We start from the raw sequence: 24,936 nt of genomic DNA on the forward strand, positions 1-24,936 counted from the left end.
TGCAAGGAACAGGCCAGTCTAGGTGTACTGCTGCCCTCTACTGGATGGAATCAGAGCTGATCAACCGTGTATTGTGCTACACTTACTGTAGAATGCTAATGGAGAGTCTCCTCTAGTGAAAGTGCTCAGGGCCCAGGCCTTGGGATAGGAGACTAAAGGTTCTATTCAAGTTGGTGTCAGGAAGTTCTGCATGCCATGGTGTTCAGCATAGTGACAACTCAGGAGACTGTCGAGCTGCAGACTCATTCGCCTATTAGCTTATGATCGACACCACTTCCCCTAATCATATCTGAAAGTGTACCTACTAGTACCAGAGGTGATGCGTCGGGGTGGGGCACATGGGGTCACATGCCCTACTCCTCTCCCTCACCCCCCAATTTGCTGCTTGACTTATATTGAGCATGCTCAGTAATGGCTGCTGAAGCCGCTACCCTCATTCTTCCCCCCACACTATCGGCATGTATGGGTCATCTCTGGCTACTAGTGTAATAACCACCACATTTACCTCCTAAGAATGGCCTGACAGAATGTACCCATGTCCACACCCTACATGCTACTGTTATAATCTTTGTACAAGGTATATCTTGTAAGGTATCATTAGAAAATTCATAATTCGCTGGTCAATATTGTCCTGATAAAATGTGTGTGGCAACATTGTATGTGCGGTTATAAGATTTCCCCGTATGATGTTAACGATAAGTTTCAAACATGTGGCAAACAGGTCTGTCCGCACGTAAGTAGTAAACACGGTTATCAAGCAGGAAGGGAGACAAAGGAAGCTAAAACAGGTGGCAAAACCAGCAGGAAACATCCTTACATATAGATACTCTATCTCCTGAATCTCAGCTAGAAATGTTTTCCAAGTGGGGGACTGACACTATAAAAAGGAAGAACAACCAACCCCAGGCACCCTATCCTCTCTCTCTCTTCCTCCCTCCATCAATTCACTGCTTGAGAAGGGACAAAGGGAGCAGCCATTGAACAGAAAAGGGTTCCTGGCCTAAGAAGTCGGGCCAGTCAGACTGTTGAGAGCATGTGGTGAGAAAACTTTGCTTTGAACTTAACATTGTTTGTCAACTTAGGCCTTACTTGTGTTTTATCTTTATTTTTCTTGTAACCGTTTCTGACTTTTATGCCTCATTACTTGGATACACTTAAAATCTCTCTCTTTGTAGTTAATAAACTTGTTTTACTGTTTTATCTAATCCATTGTGTCTGAACTGAAGTGTGTGAAGAACTATTTGAAATAATAAACTGGCATATTATTATCTTGAAGAAATAAAGGACCTAACACACTTGTATCATCCAGACAAGGGTGGGCAGTACAGGACATATACTTCTGGGGGAAATCTAAGACTGGGAGTGAGTTGGGGTCACTCTGTACTATAAGCAAGGCTGGTAAGAGCCAAAGCATGGCTGGCTGGCTGCAGCGCTCACAGACACAGAGCTGGGAGTGACTTGCATGCTGGAGACCTTTTGTGATCCAGGAGGGAGGCTACAACAGCAAAGCAGTGTGAAGGGCACTCCAGGTTAGAGGGCAGGGGCCACACAGCTCCCCGTTAGTCGGGACTGTATCCTCAGTATGTCACAAATGGGTTGAAAAATTTTCCCATTTTTCAACCAGCTCTGCCCATTAGACATTTTTTTAAACAACAAAAAATGCTGCCAAATTGATCAAGGCTTGAGGGGGGAAAGAGTTAAACATCGTAAGCATATTTCATGGTCCTTTCTGCAGGAACAGAGATAGAGGAAGTCATGCTATCAGTGCGGCAGCCAACCATTTCAAAGGGACGCCAACCATATGATACACTCCAGTCTCTTTGAATTCTTGCTGTATAGCTTAAGAAGGAAAACTATCAGTAAAGCTCAGATTTTTTTCTGCTGGATACTTTAGTCTTTTCTGCACATGCTTCCTTTCACTTGCACAAACTGGAAATTTCATACCTGATGACATAACTAGGACACTGAAGACTGCTTGCCTTTCAAGACAGCGTGAATTTATTTTTAAAATGAAAACACACCATAAATTGGGATCTGCTCATTAAACAAAGCAGGGATGTGGTATGTATGATCGAAGAACTTAAAAAGAAACTTGCTTTCTTTATAGCCAGTCTTCTAGCTAACGTAAAGGATATTGCTCAGAAAGACAACAGGAAATCATCCCAACACATGCTTAACTCCCATTGAAGTCAATGGGGCTTAACACAGGAATTGTTTTACTGAATGGGACCCATGGTCCATCTAATCCAGTATCCTTTCTCCAACAGTGACCAATATCAGATGTTTCAGAGGAAGCTGTAAGTACCCTGCAGCAGGCAGAGACGGGATAATCTGCCTCTTACATTAAGTCTCACTCTGATTTCTAACTAGTTTAAGACCTGAAGCACAAGGTTTAACGTCCCTTCCAAATGTTTTGTTATCATTAATCATGGTGACTCTGGATATTCTTGATCTCCATACAAGTCTCCAATTCCCTTTTGAATTCTCCTAAATTCTTGGCCTCAGTGACTTCTTGTGGTAATGAATTCCACAGTTTAATTATACATTGTGTGAAAAAACATTTTTTATAATTTTTTAGTTTGCCATTTTCTAATTTAGTTGATTATACCCTTGTTCTTGTATTAAGAACATGCTTAAGCACTTTCCTCAACCACGGCCAAAAAAAATACCAAAAAAAAACCAAAACAGCAAGGAAAGTATCCTGCATCAGAGTTTCAGCACTGATAATGCACCTCCTCGGCATTGAAGGTGAAATGAAGAGAAAGGACTATAATGTTTGTAAGCGTCCCTGTTTATTCAATGCATAGTAAATGGACTAAAGAATAATTTCAATGTACAGCTTGCTTTCCATCAGTTGTTCCACTGGGAAGCCCAGAAGATCCTGCCCTTCACATTTTGTCACTCATGTCTGCCAGAACTTAAGAGAATGTGTTTTTAATTTATCATGTATATTTCCTATTTTCCTTTTGGCTCTCCTCAGGGATCTGCACAGAGAAAATGCTCCCCTGTGCCATCCCAATTTCTAAGCATCCGATGTGTAACGACAAGCAATCAAGTTCTTTGCAAAAAGAAACAACTATTGAGAAGTCAGACTCATTAATCTCACTTAGGGGGATTCAGCTGTGCATTCATGAGCTTTGCCTCATTATTTTAGAGAGGCTGAGCTTTGGAATCATCTATCTAAGTCAGGCAAGTTAAGCTCTTCTTTGTTTTCTTAAAAAACATCATCCCACTTGCTGGTGCTAAAGTTTCAACACCTACTCACTGCATCGACTATATTTTCAAAGCATTTCATGGGTGTGATTAAATCCTGCATAGCGTTTTGATGCTTTGAACAGTTCTTCAGACCCCACTAAGGGGCTTTTCTGTGGTTACCAGTTCATAACTGCTTTGGCTCAGAACCAGTACACTCGTGAATCTATGTGTTATTCCTTTATGCCATTTGGGGGCTTTGATCCTGGAAACAGGTAATTTGTAGACAAAGGTCCCCCTGCCAGGGCGACCCTACTCAGGTCTGGAGGTGGTCATTTTATTCCCCTCCTCCCAAGTATTTCCTAGGAAACCCACTCAACAAACAGTTCGTTCTTGTCTTAGCCCACTGTTTAACAGAGTCCTCTGAAGCTCATAATGGTTCCCTAGGTTTACATGAGTCATGTCTTCTCGATAAGTTGCATACAATCCCACCATAACACAAACATTTGCATTTTTAATACAAGCTCCTCAGATACTTACTTCCATAAGTTTTGTCCAAGATATTGAAGAAATTGCCATACTTGTTACACTCAGCAACTCTTAAATCTGGCCCAAATTTATTATAAAAATGTTTGAATACACTAATTTTCCCTTCCAGTTCAAAGTACCTCCTTCCCCACAACCAACTTCCATCAAGATGGCAAAATCCCAGCAAATAACCACTGTTTCCACCGATGTAGTCATAACTCACGAAAGCTCATGCTCAAATAAATTGGTTAGTCTCTAAGGTGCCACAAGTACTCCTTTTCTTTTTGCGAATACAGACTAACACGGCTGTTACTCTGAAACCTTCCAGAGACTGTACATGGAACAAATAAGAGAGCATAAGAGCCATTCTTGTTTGACACAGGGGGCTGATGTAGTAGCCCCACTTGTCTATAATTTTTAATATCACAAATGAAAAGTAATTTATAGTACTATCTATAAAAACTCACATTGAATTCTGGCCAGTTTCCCATAGAACCTCTCCTCCCGTACTCTCCCGCTTCTCCATTTTACAACAACATTTTACAAAACAAAAAAAAAAGTCACGATTTGAAAAACTCCAGATTACTTTAGTACTTATAAACTTTTAAAACCCTCCAAACTCTGGTAATGTAACTAGCAGTATGGTCCAAATTCTGCTATCATATACATGCAAGCAGCTCCCCAATGAAGTCAAAGGGAGTGGCCCATACTGTGCTGATGGCTAAATTCAGCCCTCTATAACAACAGGGTGCTTACTGTGCTTGGTTATTTGTAACACTAACTACAGAGATGAATACTGAGGAGTCTCTTCCCCTTTCCCTCTCTCCAGACATACCCAGCACACATTCACATCAGTGGAAATTATGCATGCTGAGGAGCAGAGAATAAATAAACCACTAAGTCATTTGAGGACATTTGTATGTAATGGCATGCTATTCACCCTATCAGCAGTGTAATTATACTGCAGTACCCGCCATATTAGATTAAGTGATTCCAAAATTATTTGCAATGGAGATTCTTTTATTCTTTCCACTGCATACATTTTTAGGTGAATAAACTCTGAGTCAAGAAAGTTCCATAGCTATAAAATAGAGATCATTCACCCACCCGCAATAAAGCTCATATGCGCATTTGTATTTTTATTCCAACAAAATCATTTATTCATACTGTTCAGAATGTTACTACATATTGCTCCCTCTACCCAATGTTCTTTGCTAGGGTTCAACTCCCCCTCTTAATAAAACATGAAAACTTAATTAATTCTGTCTCTGCTGAAAAGGCAAATGAGTGAGTTCACTGATCAGCATTTGCAGAATTTATTTTCTTACTCAGTGTTTGCTTCAGTTCAGTCCTTATCTGGATTTTAAAACTGCACCAATAAAAAAAAAGCCTACAGAGCCAGTTGTTCTAAGTGTTATGCTGCATAATCATTTGCTTCAAAGGAGATGTGGGATGAAATAGACAGACTGCCAGATCTCATTGACCAGAAATTAATCTCACTGTTACTGTACCTACTGGTATTACTATGCTGGTTTTACAAATATAGGGACAACTGGACACACAAAAATTCCATCAGCGTTATATTGTTCTTCCCCTCACACTCACTCAGCTGAATTCTAAACTAAACAAAAAATAAGAGAATTTGATCAAGTAAATAGTCTTAAATAATAATGCCAGTGGAATCAAATTTAGTCCCAGGATAAGATTCTCCTCCTGCTAGATAAACACGGAGGCAATTATTGAAAATAAACAGAGGCAAAACCAAGATGTTTAATAGGAAAACACTGATCCTGTGACAAAACTTTCCTACAAAGACTTAATATCTTTTAAACCAAAAGAGTGCTGCAGATATAATCCTTCAGTTCGATGAACACAAAGGGCTGAAGACCCATTAGTTAAGACATTATAAACCCAACATAGCAATGGAGAAGGCACAATTCTACACTGACAGGAGGATGTGAAAGATATGATTTAAAATAAAAGGAGGACTTGTGGCACCTTAGAGACTAACAAATTTATTTGAGCAAAAGCTTATGCTCAAATAAATTTGTTAGTCTCTTAGGTGCCACAAGTCCTCCTTTTCTTTTTGCGGATACAGACTAACACGGCTTCTACTCTGAAACATGATCTAAAATGTCACTACCATTGCTGATTGATCTGATTCTATGATTATTACTGCTGGGGAGTGAAAGTTTCTCATTTCATGACTAGTGTAACGTTGCACTCTGGATTAGCTGACTCGAGAATGCTTCTATCTTTATGATTCAGGGTCTTTTTAAATACTCAACGTTATACATTTTATGAATAAACTGGTTTCAGATTAACGGAAGCTAAAAGTTAATTTTTTTAACAAACAATAATAAGGTTACACTTATGACACTAAGATGACACGAAGCTGGGGGACAGGTAGATACACTGGAGGATAGAGATAGGGTCCAGAGTGACCTAGACAAATTGGAGAACTGGGCCAAAAGAAATCTGATGAGGTTCAACAAGGACAAGTGCAGAGTCCTGCACTTATGAAGGAAAAATCCCATATACCGCTACAGGCTGGGGACTGACTGGCTAAGCAGCAATTCTGCAGAAAAGGACCTGGGGATTACGAGAAGTGGACGAGAAGCTGGATATGAGTCAGCAGTGTGCCCTTGTTGCCAAGGCCAACGGCGTATTGGGCTGTGTTAGTAGGAGCATTGCCAGCAGATCAAGGGAAGTGATTATTCCCCTCTATTTGGCACTGGTGAGGCCTCACCTGGAGTATTGCATCCAGTTTTGGTCCCCCCATTACAGAAGGGTTGTGGACAAATTGGAGAGAGTCAAGTGGAGGGTAACGAAAATGATTAGGGGGCTGGGGCACATGACTTACGAGGAGAGGCTGAGGGAACTGGGCTTGTTTAGTCTGCAGAAGAGAAGAGTAAGGGGGGATTTGATAGCAGCCTTCAACTACCTGAAGGGGGGTTCGAAAGAGGATGGAGCTCAGTTGTTCTCAGTGGTGGCAGATGACAAAACAAGAAGCAATAGTCTCAAGTTGCAGAGGGGGAGGTCTATGTTGGATATTAGGAAACACTATTTCACTAGGAGGGTGGTGAAGCACTGGGATGGGTTACCTAGGGAGGTGATGGAATCTCCATCCTTAGAGGTTTTTAAGGCCCAGCTTGACAAAGCCCTGGCTGGGATGATTTCATTGATGTTGGTCCTGCTTTGAGCAGGGGGTTGGACTAGATGACCTCCTGAGGTCTCTTCCATCCCTAATGTTCTAAGATTCTAAGGTTTGGAGAGTCAAAAATTGAATTTGCTGACAGTTTCCACTTGGTACACTATCATACTTTAGATCACATTTTTGCTACGTCAGAACCAAAGGATTTTTATCTGATGTTTAACAAATTCAAAAAAGAAGATCACCTTTTTCTTTTCATTTGAAGCTTTTTTATACCCAGAGCTTAAACCCTGCTGAGTTCACCCCATTGCTATTTTCCAATGTATATATTTAGTGCTGCCAAAATAAATTCATTCCAGTAATTACATTTGCTTGTAATCTTCAATTACTGCTTATGTTTAATCTTCTCTACTACCTACTTTTGGCACCTAGTAACAGGGAAGGACAGGAAATGGGTGATTTCCATGGGTGATCCTACCTGCAACAAAATTTAATAGCAACAGAGCAGATATTTTAAAGCATCTTATGTTTATGCCATAATTGTTCACTAAAGAAAGACTCTCAGATTCACCTGACAAGTGCAAGCAAGTCTCTCATAAGGGAAGAGCTAAAGGTTTCCAACCAATTAGGCTTCCATTTCTGCTTCAAAAAACACCTCTTGAACACTAACCTGTCTGCATCCTAAATTTGGCAGTGCTCATGTTTTGTCAATCATGAAAATTATGGTATGTTTACCCCGTTTTCTATCTGACCTGTCCATTTCTTTCAACCTTCCACTTCCTAGAGATGTTCAATGTTGAGTGTTAAAAGATAGAAAGAAATAGTTAGTTAGTTCTCTTGAGTAGACGGGAATGTGGTGTGACAGATATTGCAGCCCCGGGGAGTATCTTTGGGGATCACTATATTAAATTTATGAATGGTTTATATATGATTGTGCTCTACTCCATGTGTTCTGTTCTACCACAGCTCCTCCAGGAACTAAAAAACAGTGCGGGGGGGTTGGGGGAGGGGGTAATTAAGGCGAGTCACCAAGACTAAACAACTCTAGAGAGATACCACCCCATGGAGAGGTTTGCATAAACTGGTTCAAACTGAGTTCCCAGAAACTCACATGAACAAACGGCTTGGTTTAAGAAGGCTGAGTTTGAACGGACACAGGGCCTTCTTTGTGAGCCAGCAAATGAACATGAACTTTATGGCCTCCTTGGACCAATCTACAGAAGGGCTGGTAAGACTTCGGCCTACTAGGGCCTCATAGAACTAATGGGTGTTTCATGGTATGTTTAATGTGAATTTAAAATCGGGGGAGGAGGAGAGTGTTAAATATTTTTCTCTGTAACGCTTTTACCTTAAGAATAAATGTGCTTGCTTAGAACTGTGTGGTAACTTGTAACTCTTGGTAATACACTGTTCATAGCCCTGGAAGAGAAAGTCTGGCTTGCTGGGGATATTGCAGTGTACAGCAGGGAGCAGTGCAGCCTTAAAACCTTGTCTGGAGGAATGAGCACAAGGGATGAAATTCTGACTCCAGTGAAGTGAATGGGGGCTTTGCCATTGACTTCAGTGGAGTCAGTATTTCACCCAAGGTTAGGAGTCACATCCATAGCTCTAATCCATGCTCTGTCACTAACTCATTGTGCAGTTTAGGGCAAGTCATAGTTCCTTTCCATCTCAGTTTACCCATCTACAAAATGAGGACTAAACACATTCTCACCTACCTCACAAAGGAGTTTTGAGGATTAATTTGTTAATATTTGTACAGTGCTTTGAACACAGAAAGCATGATATAACCACTATGTCATATAGAATACTAATACTTAGGAAAAGAAAAATCACAGAAGCATCAGCCTCTTAGTAAACCATTTGCAGCTCACTTGTCCATTGTAAAGAATTATTACCAGCTGTGGAAATTCACTAAATAAGGCAATCCATTCATGATCAGCGTATGAGCACAAGAACAAGCAGAACTCTACACACAAGGCAAGGCATTCAGCCTCCTTGAATTTCCTCTTTCCTCTGTTAAAGAAAGCAGACTAGCTGCACTTCATTTCTATTTATATATTTTTGCCACATGAGGGAAAGAAGTTAATTTATGAGTAATGCCATCTAAGCCTCACCCTCAGACAAGTGGTAGGATGCAGGCTGAACTACTGGTAGTACTTGAATATGACAACAGTCACACATGATAACAGGAACTACCTGATTAATTTAGCTGACTGTGCTGTCAGCACCAGGCTGTAACACCTACCTTCCCACTGGAAACTTCTCTTCAAAGGTCCAATAATTACTTTACCTTTCGGATTATTATTACTCTTCTCTCAACTGTATTCCTGACACTGTAGGGCCTTGATCCTGTAAGATGCTTAGTACCTTCTAGAAAATGCCGAGTGCCTTCTATTCTACCTAGGTACTGAAAATGGCCTCCATCTCCAGAACATCTGAGTGCCTCCTATCATTAATGTCTTTATCTCACAATGCCCTGTTGAGGAACGGAAGGATTATAATTCTCATTTTAGAGATAGGAAATTAAGGCACAAAGGGAAAGTATTTGCCCAAGGTCACAAAAGTCTGTGATGAAGCTAAGAACTGAACTCTGCTCATTTGTCTCTCACACTGTAGCCTTAACCTTAAGGCCCTCCGATTCAACACCCTGCGGGAGGCACATGCACGGTGCAGGATCAGAGAGGCTGGATGATTTAGACAGCACAGAGAGGACTGGGAATTTGGAGACCTGGGGTCTATTTCCCTGCTGTGTGACCTTTGGCAAATTGCTAAACTTTCTGTGCCTCAGTCTGGGATAATGATAGCCACCTTTCCTGGGTAAAGAACTTTGAGTTGTACAGATAAAAAGCATTAGGTACTGTTATTAGTTCCTGAATCAGGAGAGAGTAAACAGCTGATTTCTCTCCTTTCCCCCCCGAATTAAAATCCTTACCATCTCCTTGTGCTTAGGCAAGAGGACCCCCTACTGTAAAACATCATGTTAGTTCTTCTTGTCTATTCAACTGAAGAGAATTTTTGAGACATAGTTTATTAGGGGCCGAAACCATTTAAATAGATTATTTATTAAAAACAGGTAAATAAAATTAGCAAAGCCACTTTGATGTGTCTGGTGATTTATTCATGTGCCAGAAGCCTCCCTGCTCCACAGATTTCAAAGCTTTCATATATTACATGGCTAGAGATTATAAAGTGTTGGTGGAACGACAACTTTTATAGATGAAGGCTGGCAGTAGCAGGGTGAAATTTTGGGGAATTTACATCCTGTGGAAATGGCAGGGAGATCCTGAACTTCCCCTGATCCCGATGCCTCAGGGCCAGTGTCTTATTGTAGCAACCAGCAAATCACATTTGGTCAGTAGTTCCGTAATAGGGATTGCAATGTGCAGTGCTTATTTAGACCTTGCCTACACAGAAAAGTTTTACTTAAGTCAGTTTTTAAACCAATATAATGAAACTGGTGCAAACCCCTGAGCGGACACACTTCTTTCAGTCTGAAAATGGCTTATTTTGGTTTATTTTATCAGCTTAAGCTGAATCAAAAAAAGACACCTTTATGCCAAAATAAAAGTGTCCACACAAGGTTTTGCACTGCTTGAACTAATTCTATCTAAATTCATACTTCATGCTAAACTGGTGCAGTTTCCTGTGTACACAAGGACTTAACATCCATCTCAAAGATACAGTACGTGGAAAATACTCTTCAAGTTGACAGAGAGTCAATGCAGAAGAGAAAATACATTAGGAATGGTCAGAAAGCCTAAAGAGAGAATCCTGCTTTTTTTAAAAAGGGCAAAATTTATTGATAAACTTAACGATCATCTGAATTTCAATCAACTTTCATCCAAAAGGAGCCAATGTAATTTAGAAATTGTGTGACTAGTGATCATTTTACTTACCACTACAATGCAGCCACCTCTAGTGTGGACCACAGCAGACCTTCTTCACTAGCAGCACTACAGCTTTTAGGAAGGAAAGTAAATTATAACTGAAAGTATAATTGGAATTTAGAAGGGGAGAAATTAAATTAGGAGAGTTGGACTTTGGCCAAGGTAGTTAACAACTTTCCACTTCCACAGTGACGAGTGCCTCAAATATATCTTTCATCTGACAGATAGAAGGGACTGTGCAGCTGTGAAGCTAACACATTGCTGGCACATTCGTTTAGTATTAACTCAGGCCTGGTCTATACCTAAAACTTAGGTGAAACTAGCTACATCACTCGGGGCGTGAAAAATTCACAGCCCTGAAAGACGTAGTTAAGCTGACCTACACCATGGTATAGACACTCCTAGTCTGATGGAAGAATTCTTTTGTCAGCTTAGCTACCGCCTCTCAAAGGATTAACGACAGCAACAGAAAAAACCCTTCCATCACTGGTTTTAGAGTAACAGCCGTGTTAGTCTGTCTTCGCAAAAAGAAAAGGAGGACTTGTGGCACCTTAGAGACTAACCAATTTATTTGAGCATGAGCTTTCGTAAGCTACAGCTCACTTCATCGGATGCATACCGTGGAAACTGCAGCAGACATTATATACACACAGAGATCATGAAACAATACCTCCTCCCACCCCACTGTCCTGCTGGTAATAGCTTATCTAAAGTGATCATCAAGTTGGGCCATTTCCAGCACAAATCCAGGTTTTCTCACCCTCCACCCCCCCACACACAAACTCACTCTCCTGCTGGTAATAGCCCATCCAAAGTGACCACTCTCTTCACAATGTGTATGATAATCAAGGTGGGCCATTTCCTGCACAAATCCAGGTTCTCTCACCCCCCACCAAAAACCACACACACAAACTCACTCTCCTGCTGGTAATAGCTTATCCAAAGTGACCACTCTCCCTACAATGTGCATGATAATCAAGGTGGGCCATTTCCAGCACAAATCCAGGTTTTCTCACCCCCCCACCCCCATACACACACAAACTCACTCTCCTGCTCTTCCATCACTGTAATAAGTGTCTATACCACAGGGTACAGTTGCAGTACCATAGCTGTGCCACTGTAGTGTCTGTACTGTAGACATATCCTCAGAGGGATGTCTAACACCCGAGTCATCAACACATTTACCACAAGCCTCAATTGTCCTGGCTGGCCAGTCACCCAATCCTTGAATGGGCCCAACCCTACTTAGCTGACAACATCATAGCCCCAAGTGGTATAGCTACATATATAATCAATGTTAGGTATGTTTGTTCCTTCCTCTTCTGAGATTTCCACATGAGAGCTTGCTAAACATTTCTGTAACTGCAACTGCCCTAAAAGCAGGTCATTAACAAGTTTATTACCTTACACAGACTCCTACATATAAAAGGAGAGAACAACAACACAGACATGTGAATAAGTTAAATATTTCTCCAGAAACTCGTATACCAAACAACTGCTATGGTGAAGACTTTTGGCAAACAGCTGTCGTTTCTCACACTGGGAGACTACCTTCACTTTGGAAATATAGTAATGAGAACTTATCTTCAAGTCTTTAGGCTAGCAGTAGCATTGGCTTGGCTTCATAGGTAGCCCTAAACTGACTAGTAGAGTGAAAGAGCTTACACAATGGCATATACTTTGTCACTGTTCTGCTAATGTAGCTGTAGGCAGCTTTTCAACTCCAAAAGGGCTGATTCCCAAGATGGCTGTATTCCAGGAATATTGATCAATGTTTGGAAAACGTAACTGCCACAGACAACCCCTGATGCAGCTAACAAATGACTATATCTGGTCAAAATTTTTCAACAGGAAAATTTTCCCACTGAAAAATTCCCACTGTTGAATTGAAAATTTCAAAACAAAACAAGATTGTTATTTGAAAAGAGAAATAAAGTTTTTGATTTGAATCAAAAATAAACAGTGTTTTGTTTCAGATTTTTTAAAAGAAATGCTAACATAAATGCTTCTTGTTTCAGGAACAGGGCTTCCCTCATCATCCCAGACCTGCATGATGATGCGATCCCACCACTCAGTGCTAGTTTCCTGAGCCCACCATGTGCAGCTGTTCCGTGAATGCAAAAAATAATCTAACGTTGCTCCTATCCATATCAGACAGCACGTCAGGCAACTGTGAATCCTGTTGAGTTAAGAACTTCACAATTAACTTCACTACCGTCTGTGATGTGTTAATGGCAGTTAGCAGAGCATTGAAGAGCAGTGCAGGATCCATCCTTTCACACAGGGATGGTGGGGCAAACAGCAAACAAGAGCTGTTGAAAAATGCCGCAAATCGAAGTTGGAAGTACATGGAATGCTGGGACGGAAAACAATGTATCATGGGACACTGAGACTGGACCCATGTTGCACTGCGATCCATTCCGCCTTCCCACAAGACCTAGTGGCAGATGGTGGTGAGCTGAACGGTGGATAACTTACCCACAGTGCACTGCTCTCACTGTCAATGATAGTGTCCTAAGCGTGGACGCACTCTGCCAACAGAGGGAGTGTAGTGTGAATATGCAATATCAATTTTCTTATAGCACTTTTTGATTGTTGACGAAACTTTTGCCGACAAAACTCTGTAGTGTAGACAACGCATCACTCTCTGTAATCCTTTTACTCCTCTGAATCACACCTAAGCACAGTTTAAACATGATTGTGATCTAACTACATTACAGAAATTATAACCTAATGCACAAAGGGACTTATTCTCAGTTCTTGTTAGTGACAACCTAGGGACGAAAGAAGTGAATAGATTTTTTGGGGTGAACTACTACAAAGAGGGTGGATATGAATATCCCTAATAACAGGACAATGATCAGTGGAGAATCGGTACAGAATAGGTTTAGAAATATAAATATAATATTGTGCAGAAAAAAAAATCAATCACATCTTTAAATCTGTATTGCAACTTTAGAATTATTTACAATTTGCTCAGCACCATAGCCAATAATTTATAATATGCTATTTCCTGCAGTTTTATACCTAAAAAGAATTTCTGGATTCCCACTATAGCCAGTCTACCCAGCAGGCAATTACATAAGAACAGCCACACTGGGTCAGACCAGCAACTCATATAGCCCAGTATCCTAGATGAGCTGCTGGTCTGTCTTCCGACAGTAGCCAGTGCCAGATGCTTCAGAGAGAATGAACAGGACAGGGCAATTTATTGAGTGTTCCATCCTGTGTCATCTAGTTCTAGTTTCTGGCTGTCAGAGGTTTAGGGACATCCAAAGCATGGGGTTGTGTCCCTGACCATCTTAGCAAATAGTCACTGATGAACCTATTCTCCATGATTTTATCTAATTTGTTTTAGAACCTAGTTATACTTTTGGCTTTCACAACATCCCCTGGCAATGAGTTCCACAGGTTGCCTGTGTGTTGTATGAAGAAGTACTTCCTGATGTTTGTTTTAAACCTTCTGCCTATTACTTTCATTCAGTGACCCCTAGTTCTTGTGTTATATGAAAGAATAAATAACGTTTCCTTATTCACTTTCTCCACACCAGCCATGATTTTATAGACCTTCATCATATCCCCTCTTTGTCATCTCTTTTCTAAACTGAACAGTCCCAGTCTATTTGATCACTCCTTGTATGGGCGCTGTTCTATATCCCTCATCATTTTTGTTCCCCTTCTCTGTATTTTTCCAATTCTAATCACGGGCATAGTTTGGGGGGACACGGAGGTGCTGCACCCCCAAACTACAAGCCTCATGCAGGTGTGGAATTCACCACCCTCATGTGTGGCCCCACTGGCCTGAGTGGAGCTGCCCCCCCCCATCCCAAATATAGAACTCAAATTATGCCTATAATTCTAATTTATCTTTTTTGAGATGAGGCAACCAGAACTGCATGCAGCATTCAAGATGTGGTCGTACCATGGATGTATATACTGTAGTGGCATTATGATATTTTCTGTCTTATTATCTAACACTTTTCTAATGGGTCCTAACATTCTATAGCTTTTTTGACTGCCGCTGAACACTGAGTGGATGTTTTCAGAGAACTATGCATGAAGACTCTTTCTTAAGTAGCACCAGCTATTTGAGAGCCCAACATTTTGTACATATGTTTTCCAATGTGCATTACTTAGCATTTATCAACAATGAATTTTATCTGCCATTTTGTTGCCCAGTCACCGAGTTTTGAGAGATCCCTTTGTAACTCTTCACAGACAGCTTTGGACTTAACTATCTTGAGTAAGTATGTATAGTCTGCAAATTTTGCCACCTCACTCTTTACCCTTTTTTCCAGACCATTTATAACTACGTTAAACAGCAGAGGTCCATGTTGAGCTCCTTGGGGGACCCCTCTATCTAGCTCTCTCCACTGTGAAAACTGACCATTTATTCCTACCCTTTGTTTCCTGTCTTTGAACCAGTTACTGATCCATGAGAGGATCTTCCCTCTTATCCCATGATTACCTATTTTGCTTAAGAGACATTGGTGATGAACCTTGTCAAAGGCTTTCTGAAAATCTAAATACACTACATCCACTGGATCACCCTTGTCTGTAGGTTTGTTGACCCCTCAAAGAATTCTAATAGATTGGTGTGGCAAACTTTCCCTTTATAAAAACCATGTTGACTCCTCTCCAGCATATTGTGTTCATCTATCTATGTATCTGATAATTCTGTTCTTTACTACAGTTTCAAACAATTTGCCTTGTACTGAAGTTATACTTACTGGCCCATAATTGCCAGGATTGCTTCTGGACCCTTTTTTAAAAATCGGCATTACATTAGCTATCCTCGTCATCTGATACAAAGGCTGATTTAAATGACAACTGTGGTATGATAATGTAACCTATCAGTTTTGCAATTTCATATTTGTGTTCCTTCAGAACACTTGGATGAATACCAGCTGGTCCTCGAGACTTATTACTTCTTAATTTATCAATTTGCTCTAAAACTTCCTCCACTGGTATCTCAGCCTGGGACATTTCCTAAGATTTGTCACCTAAATACAATGGCTCAAAGAAGCAGTCATTAATGATATCTAGAAATTTTATCTCTGCATCCCAGCCTGAGGTGACATGTTCCCAAACAATATGGGGATAGTTGGAATTTCCCATTATTACTGGGTTTTCTATTTTTGTAACCTATTTTCCTGAGCCTTTTACAGTCACCAGCAGCATCCTGGTCAGGTGGTCAGTAATATATTCCTACTGCTATACTCTTGTTATTCAAGCACAGAATTTCTATCCACAGAGATTCTATGGTACTAGTTGATTCATTTAAAATTTATACTAAATTTGACTATACTTTCTTTCACATATAGCGCCACTTCCACACCAGTGCAACCTACTCTGTCATTCCTATATATTTTGAACTCTGGTATTGATAAATTATCATCGTTCCACCAAGTTTCTATGATGCCTATTATTTCAAGATCTTCTTTTAATACCAGACATTCAATTTTACCCATCTTACTACTTAGACTTTTTGCATTTGTATACAAGTACTTCTAAAAGTTGTCAATACTCAGCTGACTGCCTTCATGTGATGTAACTGAATGGGAGTCTTTTGTATGACTGTTTTGTTTGACCACCAGCTCCTCCCCAGAACTGCACTAGTCTGTCTAGATGTCTCGAGAGCTCCACAATCTTTGCACCCAGCAGGCAATTCACCATGCAATTCTTCCATCACAGACCCAACTATCTATATTTCAAATAATTGAAACCCCCCTTACTATTACCTGTTTCTTCCTAATAACAGGGGTCCCCTTCCTAACCCTAACCCTCTCAGGCATTATGAAATATGTGAGGCAAGAAAGTGGCGTGCTATCATATCTCATTCAAAAGAATTGCATGTTTACTTAACAAAAGAAATCAACAGGAAAAAATATTTTAGTCATATGACTAGGACAGCACTGATTTTATTACTTATTTGTAAATGAATAGCAGAGGTAGCATGGGATATAGAAAAGAGAACAAGCCTGGAAGACAAAATCCTGAGTTCTAACCCCAGTTCTAACACTAATTCACTGTGGACCTTTAGGGAAACTGATTTGGACATAGCAAAATCTGAAGTGAAACTTCACCATAAACTTGAACCAAGCTCCTAATTTATTTATTTAGAAGATCAGAAAAGTCCAGTGTAGGTGGCATACACCCACACATTATATTTTCACAACACTTTTGCACTTCTTGGTTTCAACTAAAGCAAAGGTACTGAAATAGCATGAGAAAGTCTGCTCTGGAATTATTTCTAGACCAGTTAAAAACAGTGAATATGAGGAATATCACAAGACAATCTGAGTTTGTAAAATTTAGAGCCCCATTTCTACTCCATAGAGGTTTGGAAAAGGCTTCATAGATCACTGAATACCTACCAGAGCCTCCTAACATTTTACGGTTCACCTGTCACTAACACAAAGAGAAGAATGGTTTCAGAGTAACAGCCATGTTAGTCTGTCTTCGCAAAAAGAAAAGGAGTACTTGTGGCACCTTAGAGACTAACCAATTTATTTGAGCATGAGCTTTCGTGAGCTACAGCTCACTTCATCGGATGCATACCGTGGAAACTGCCAATTTTCAAGGCTCATGCTCCAAGAGAAGAATGACATTCCTCTTCTATTTTCAATTTTTAAAATAGCTACAAATATATATAAATTGTCTTTTCCTCTGAAAGGAAATCATTGAGAGAGCAGTCACCACTTGTACTAAAGACATTGCTTTGGTGCATGTTTCTTTCAATTTCTGCTTAAGACTTGCACCGATATGGTCAGAAACCATTTAGAGAGAAGAGGGTTCACTGAAAAGGTATAGGATGGATTCGTGATCTGAAAAACACCTCACAGTGAGAGACTAAAGGAGATCAATCAGTTTAGTTTATCAAAGAGAAGGTTAAGACTCTAAACTTAAGAGGCAAACTTATTCACAGGGATGTACACACATCTGATACTAAACGTCTCTTGAATCTAGCAGATAAACCCATAACAAGGTCCAGTGGCTAGAAATTGGTCAGAAAACATGAAAAAAAAAAAAGAAATAAGACGCAAATTTTTAACAGTGAGGGTAACAAACCACTGGAACTGGTCTCCAAGGAATATCACAAATTTTCTATCGCTTGGAGTCTATAATTCAAGATTTAATGTCTTTCTAAATTATATGCTCTATTTCAATCACCAGTTCTTGGATTCAGTTCAGGAATCTCTATGTGAAATTCTACAGCCTGTATTATTCATAGTTTTTAAGGCCAGATGGGACCATTAGATCATCAAGTCTGACCTCCTGTACATCACAGACCATTAAAAATTTCTACTAGCTCTCCCTATACTGACCCTAATAACTTGTGTTTGACTAAAGCACATCTTCCTGGAAGGCATCTGGTCTTGAAGACCTCAAGAGATAGGAAATCCACCACTTCCCCTGGTAGTTTGTTCCACTGGTTTATCACACTCACTATTAAAAATGTGTGTCTCATTTCTAATATGAATTTGTCTGACTTTAATTTGCAGCCATTGGTTCTTTTGTGCCTTTCTCCACTATATTACACAGCTCTTTAGTACCCGATATTTTCTCCTCATGGAGGTACTTACTGTAATCCAGCCACATCTCAGTCTTTTCTTTGATAAACTAAATAGATTGAGCTCTTTAAGTCTCCCAATTTAAGTAATTGGTTCTCAACCTATTCACTATTGAGGGCCACATATGCAGCTCTCTGTGTGTTATATGGGCTGTACCCACACACTATATCTACACTACCTGTGTGGCCCTGAGGATGTCACATGGGCTGCAGTTGTGTGTTGACTGGGCCACAAACAGCCCGCGGGTTGAAAACCACTGCTCTAAGGCATTTTCTCCAAACTTCAAATCACAGCTGCAGCTTTTCTCTGCACTCTCTCCAAATTTTCAACGTTTTAAAATATGGACACCAGAAATGTTCACAGTATTGATCTCATCAATGCCATATACACAGATACAATTACCTTTCTACTTAGTACACCACAAACATAGCAAGAACTCTGTTTTTTTTCAGCCAGGCACTCAGATATCACAAAACATGTTCTGAGGACAAAGACCAGGATACACAACTTAACAGTCTTAAAACTGTCTTCACAAAGCAAGGACACTCCACCAGAGAACTAGACTGCATCATTGAAAGGGACACCCAAATACCCGAAGAGAACCTGATTCAATACAGAAATAAAGCCCCCCCCCCACACACACACACATCCCTCGTTGTCACCTACCACTCCACACCAGAACTTATACGGGGGTATCATCGAACAACTACAACTCATATGCGATGGGGAACCCATCCTGAAAGAAATCCCCCTTCTGGCCTTCAAACAATCCTCCAAGCTCATCAGAAGAAGAAACAAGCACCCCACAGACCAGGACACACCAACTCAAAGCGGAACCAGACCCTACCAGAACAACAGATGCAAAACCTGCAGACACATCTCCACTGCTACAAATGATTAACACCCCCCACAGCACGCCTTTCAATTCCCGCGGATCCTACACATGCCTATTACAACATCCAGTGCACTAAATGCCCCAACAACAACTATGTCTGTGAAAACAGACAATAACTATGCTCTCGAGTGAATTCACACAGGAAAATGATAAAAGACAAAAACACCCTCTCACCCACAGGTGAACACTTTTCACAAAGTGCTCACTCTATATCTGACCCCGAGTCCTCATCCTCAAAGGAAACCCACACAACACTTTCAAAAGATGAGCCTGGGAGCTTAACTAACACTATAACATTAACAATTTGTAACAATTGCTAGACACTAAAAATAATGGACTGAACAAAGAAACTGGATTTATGGCTTATTGCAACAATCTGTAACCCACTAATCCCCTCTTTTTGTCCTATGACTACAGAGGTGTTAAAGGCCCCCTGTACCTTGAATGATCCCTTACAATATGTGCTAACTACTTATGCTAAACAACCTGTTCCACCTTGCATTTTGCCATGACACTGGGTGTACCTTTCCCCTCAGCTGAAGGAGAGCCCCGTGTGGCTCAAAAGCTTGTCTCTCTCATCAACAGAAGATGGTCCAATAAAAGATCCATCCACCTGGTGTCTCTAATATCCTGGGACTGACACAGCTACAACTACACTGCATTTGTTACATCTATGCAGTTGCCTTTATAAGCCACATTTGTAATCTTATCCAAAAATGAAATCCGTTTTGACAAAACAGATTTTCCATAAAACCTTTTGAACTGTCATTAAATATATTCCCATCCTCTAATTCTTTATTTGAATCCTGTATCAATTTTTCAATTATTTTGCCTGGGACTGATGTCAGGCTAATTGGTCTATAATTACCCAGGTCATGTCATTTGCCCTTTTTGAACACAGGCACTAGGCCTCTTCTGGTCTTCTGGAATTTCCCTGGTATTGCAACATTTATTAAAAATTAACATCTGTGGGCCAGAGCTCTCCTTGGCTAACTCTGTGAAGACTTAAGTTATCTGAGCCTGCTGATTTTAAAATGTTTGTCACTAGTAGATGATGTTTAAAATCCATTCTCGTTAGTTACAACAGCCTGTTTCTTTCTAAATATAACCTAGAAACATTTGCTGAACACATCTGCCTTTTCTGCATCATTAACTAGGTTACCATCTCTATCTAATAAGGGGTTTGTCTTATGCAGGGGTGGCCAAACTGTGGCTCCGGAGCCACATGCGGCTCTTCAGAAGTTAATATGGGGCTCCTTGTAAAGGCACCGACTCCAGGGCTGGAGCTACAGAACTTTCCAGTGTGCTGGGGGTGCTCACGGCTCAACCCCTGGCTCTGCCACAGGCCCTGCCCCCACTCCACCCCTTCCCGCCCCCTCCCCTAAGCCTGCAGTGCCCTCGCTCCTCTCCCTTCCGCTCCAAGCCTCCTGCATGCCACGAAACAGCTGATCGGGAGGTGCGGGGAGGAAGGGGGAGGCGCTGATTGGTGGGGCTGCTGGTGGGCGGCAGGCGCTGGGAGCGGGGGCAGAGGTGATGGGGGGCTGCTGGCGTATTACTGTGACTCTGGCAATGTACATTGGTACTTAAAACATCTTCTTATATTGTCCTTAGCCCTGCCAGCCATGGATTTTTCCCTGATGTATATATTGATTGCTATTTACTTCCCTTCTCCTCCAACCCACACACCTTTTTCTTTAAATTGAGGTCTTCAGTTCCCTGCTGAACCAGGATGGGGTTTTGTTACAAGTTCTGGACCCAGCAGACTAGGAGATAGATACAGACACAAGAGGGAGCTGACAGAAACACAGCTGTCTCCTGTGCTTGCTTTATTGTTCTTGCAGCAAAACTAAAACCAATACAAACCAACGCAAAAGTGCACTGGAGAAGGGGAGTGCTCAAACATTTAAAGGGTCAAGACATCACATTTTTACTTAAAATTGTCCTCTTTCCTGATTGTGGAATCATGGCTTTTTTGACCATCTAATTATTCAAATTTTTCTATTACCTCCTCAATCAATTTCAGTCATAATTTAACTCCGCTTTGAGATACTAGTCCTTCTATAGTGATATTTATTTATTTATATAGGGCTGTTGATTAATCGTAGTTAACTCACGTGATTAATTCAAAAAAATTAATCTCAATTAATCGCAGTTTTAATCGCACTGTGAAACAATAGAATACCAAATGAAATTTATTAACTATTTTTGGATGTTTTTCTATATTTTCAAATATATTGATTTAAATTACCACATAAAATACAAAGTATACAGTTCTCACTTTATATTATTTTTATTCCAAATATTTGCACTGTAAAAATGATAAACAAAAGAAATAGTATTTTTCAATTCACCTCATACAAGTACCATAATGCAATCTCTTTATCATGAAAGTGCAACTTAGAAATGTAGATTTTTCCTTTTTGTTACGTAACTGCAGTGAAAAACAAAACAATGTAAAACTTTAGAGCCTACAATTCCACTCAGTCCTACTTCTTATTCAGCCAATCGCTAAGACAAACAAGTTTGTTTACATTTACGGGAGATAATGCTGCCGGTTTCTTACATTGTAAAATGTCACCTGTAAGTGAGAACAGGTGTTCACATGGCACTTGTGTAGCCGGCATTGCAAGGTATTTACATGTCAGATATACTAAACATTCGTATGCCCCTTCATGCTTCGACCACCATTGCACAGGACATGGTTCCATGCTGAGGACACTTGTTAAAAAAAAAAAAAAAGAAAAGAAAAAGAAAAAAAGTGCTAATTAAATTTTGACTGACCTCCTTGCGGGAAACTTGTATGTCTCCTGCTCTGTTTTACCTGCATTCTGCCATGTATTTCATATTATAGCCGTTCATTTTTTTAATCGTGTGATTAATTTTTTAAATCGTGATTAATTATTTTTAATTGCTTGACCACCCTAATTAAAAAACTAGTCAGGACTGCCCTTTGTTTGTCCGTATTGAGTGTGATCTGGACATAACAACTAGGCCCTAGGCTACCACCAACTTCCAGTCCACTGATTAATTCATCTCCACCCATCATAATGAGATCTGAAATAGTTACCCTTGTGTTAGGTAAAGTACTTTTTGTGTTAGAAAATCACCGGCTATGATTTTTGGAAATATGAGGTTTTGCTACTGGTTGCATGAGACCGTCAGCATATGTCTCCTAAAATTAAGTCCCCATAACAACACATTTTTTCTTTTTTCCACGCCATACAGACAGGTGTTCACGGGGTATTTATTCTGTTCTCTAGTTTAAGTCAGTGGACTATAACGGACTCTCACCAGTACTCCCTCCTCGGCTTTGTTAGTTAGCCCATTGATCTCTATGCATTCAAGATCCTGAGGTTCTGAGTCACCAAAAAATTAAACAGGAAACAGTGTCTTTAATGTAGAACACCAGACCTTCACCTCTTCTACTCATTCTATCCTTCCTGAACAGGTGGTAACCAGTGATTTTAACAATCCAATCATGCAAATCATCTCACCAGATTTCAGTTATATCAAATTTCTTCCCATCAATGAGAACTGTCAATTCTTCTTGCTTATTACCCAGACTGCTAACATTGCTTATATACCAATTTAAAAATTTCTTCTCTTATTATACAGGAAGTCAGGCTATAAGTTCATAATCGCCCATTTTGGCTCCAGGACCTTCTCCCACTTGCTCCTCTTGGCTCTGTTGCACAGGAGCCCTCAAAACTGGAACCCTTGCTCCCTTATCCAGCATGCTTCCCCTTTCACAAACAAAATGCCTATGAATGCCACATTCTTCCTTGAATAAGTGCTAACTATATAGGCAATGATTCTAAAGAGCTGCAGAACAGACAAGATGCATGAGAACCACAATGCTTTAATCAGGTATCCTTTCCCCCCAGAGCATTTGTGCATTCTTTTAGATTGGAGCCTCATCGGGATACAGACCTTGGGTGAAATCCTGGCCCCACTGAAGTCAATGGCCAACACCCCACTGATATTACTGGAGCCAGGATTTATCCCCTTGTAGGTAAAGCATCTAACCTACTGTTGGCATTATATACATAAATAAGTTTCTGTATATTCAAGACTATGTCTCCACCTCATTCCCATTTCTCAGCCTATAAGGGGATAAAACCATCAATTTGAACTTTTCCAAGCAAGCTGGGGAACTCAGTATTTCCATACATATTATCAAACGACAAGCAGCCTGAAAGCAGATTATCTGTTGCTATGTTCTTTTCCCAGCTGTATACTGAGGGAAGGCACTCTATTTTTGCATGCTTCTCTAAAAATCACTCTCCATACTCGATGAGCCTATTAGGTCTTACAAGCAAGCTGTACAGCAAATACTTATCCTCTGTATCTTTGCTTTCCACTGCCAACCACAGAGTTTGCAAGCTATCAAGATCGCAGAGTTTGACAGATTCAGGCCCTTCTCCCTTTGGATATAGTTTGTCAATCCACTTTGTTGTGGCATAACACTAACATTAAAGTAATGTTGTCTTCAAGGGGAATGACGCTGAGTAAGCCACCAGTACCCGCCCAAGAAAATATGTTAAAATGAAGTGAAAAACTCTGTTCCTCATTATGGCCAGAAATTCCAAGACCATGGAACAGATGGTGATCTTGTATATTATATATAAGCTTCAAAAATCACACAACACAGCTAGCTGAGGATATAATTGAACCCTGATGTTATTTGCTAAATTTATATAAGATCCCCAAGGTTTGGGTATGCACACTTGTCTGGCAGATATTTTCTGGTTTATTTTTTAAAATATAACATGACTAGTGTTGAATTACAACAGAAGATCTTTCTGTGTGCTAGGATTATTCCAATAATTACTAAACTCAAGTGGATTATTTCCAGGAAGGAAGGATGCCCTGTGGTCAAGGCCAAGGACTAGATCTCAGGAGATCTGTATTTATTTTGTGTCAGACTCCCTGTGTAATATTGGGCCAATCACATTATCTCTTTTCAGGATCAGGCTCTTTATGGTCTGCCTTTTCCTTAACCTGAATCCAAATCTTCCTGAAATCTGTGGGACCAGGATCTTCTCCAGTCTTAATTTTGGGACCTAGCCCATCCCTGTTACTTGGCCTCTGCTTTGGCTAATGAACAGTTTGGCCTTCAGAACCAAGCTTCTTATTGATATCCAGAGAGCTGTGGTATCTGCTGAGCTTGAAAGTCTTTTGGGTTGTGCAAGCTTCTTGTGCCCTGTCAAGGGAACAATAGAGATGGAATTTCCAAAGCTCTCAGCACTGCCCTTCTCTGCTTCCATGAAAGTCAATGGACCTTTGAGACATCAGTGGTAGCAGAGCTGAGTGCATCTGAAAATCCGGCCCTACAACTGCACATGTTCTTGCACAGTGTAAAGTGACCATTCAGCAGGCCCTAATGAATTCCCTTGGTAACTGCTGAGATCATTTATTTTTCCAGATCCATCCTCTCATGGTAATAAAACTTCTCCTTGCTGCTCTGCATCATGTGTGGCCTCAGGCTAGTCACTGAATCCCTCCATGATTCTGTTCCCTGTCTGTGAAATGTAGACAACAATACTTCTTTTCTCCCACTCTATGTCTATTTGGATTGTAAACTCTTTGGGACAGAGACTGTCTTTTAGTAAGTGCATGTACACTGCCTAACACATGCCTCTGTATGCTTTTGTCTGGGCCAGTAACCTTTAAGTTAAACTGGCCCATTTAATCACCCGTCAA

The 24,936-nt window shown here is 40.5% G+C and overlaps 1 protein-coding gene across 1 annotated transcript in view; it reads right to left on the reverse strand.

The window, feature by feature from the left end:
- Positions 1–24,936, reverse strand: part of PRKCH (protein kinase C eta) — a 172,321-nt gene that overhangs the window by 103,140 nt on the left and 44,245 nt on the right. The window lies entirely within an intron of this gene.

This window comes from Lepidochelys olivacea (genome assembly GCF_965140295.1).
Source record: "Lepidochelys olivacea isolate rLepOli2 genome assembly, chromosome: 6".
Classification (NCBI taxonomy): domain Eukaryota; kingdom Metazoa; phylum Chordata; order Testudines; family Cheloniidae; genus Lepidochelys; species Lepidochelys olivacea.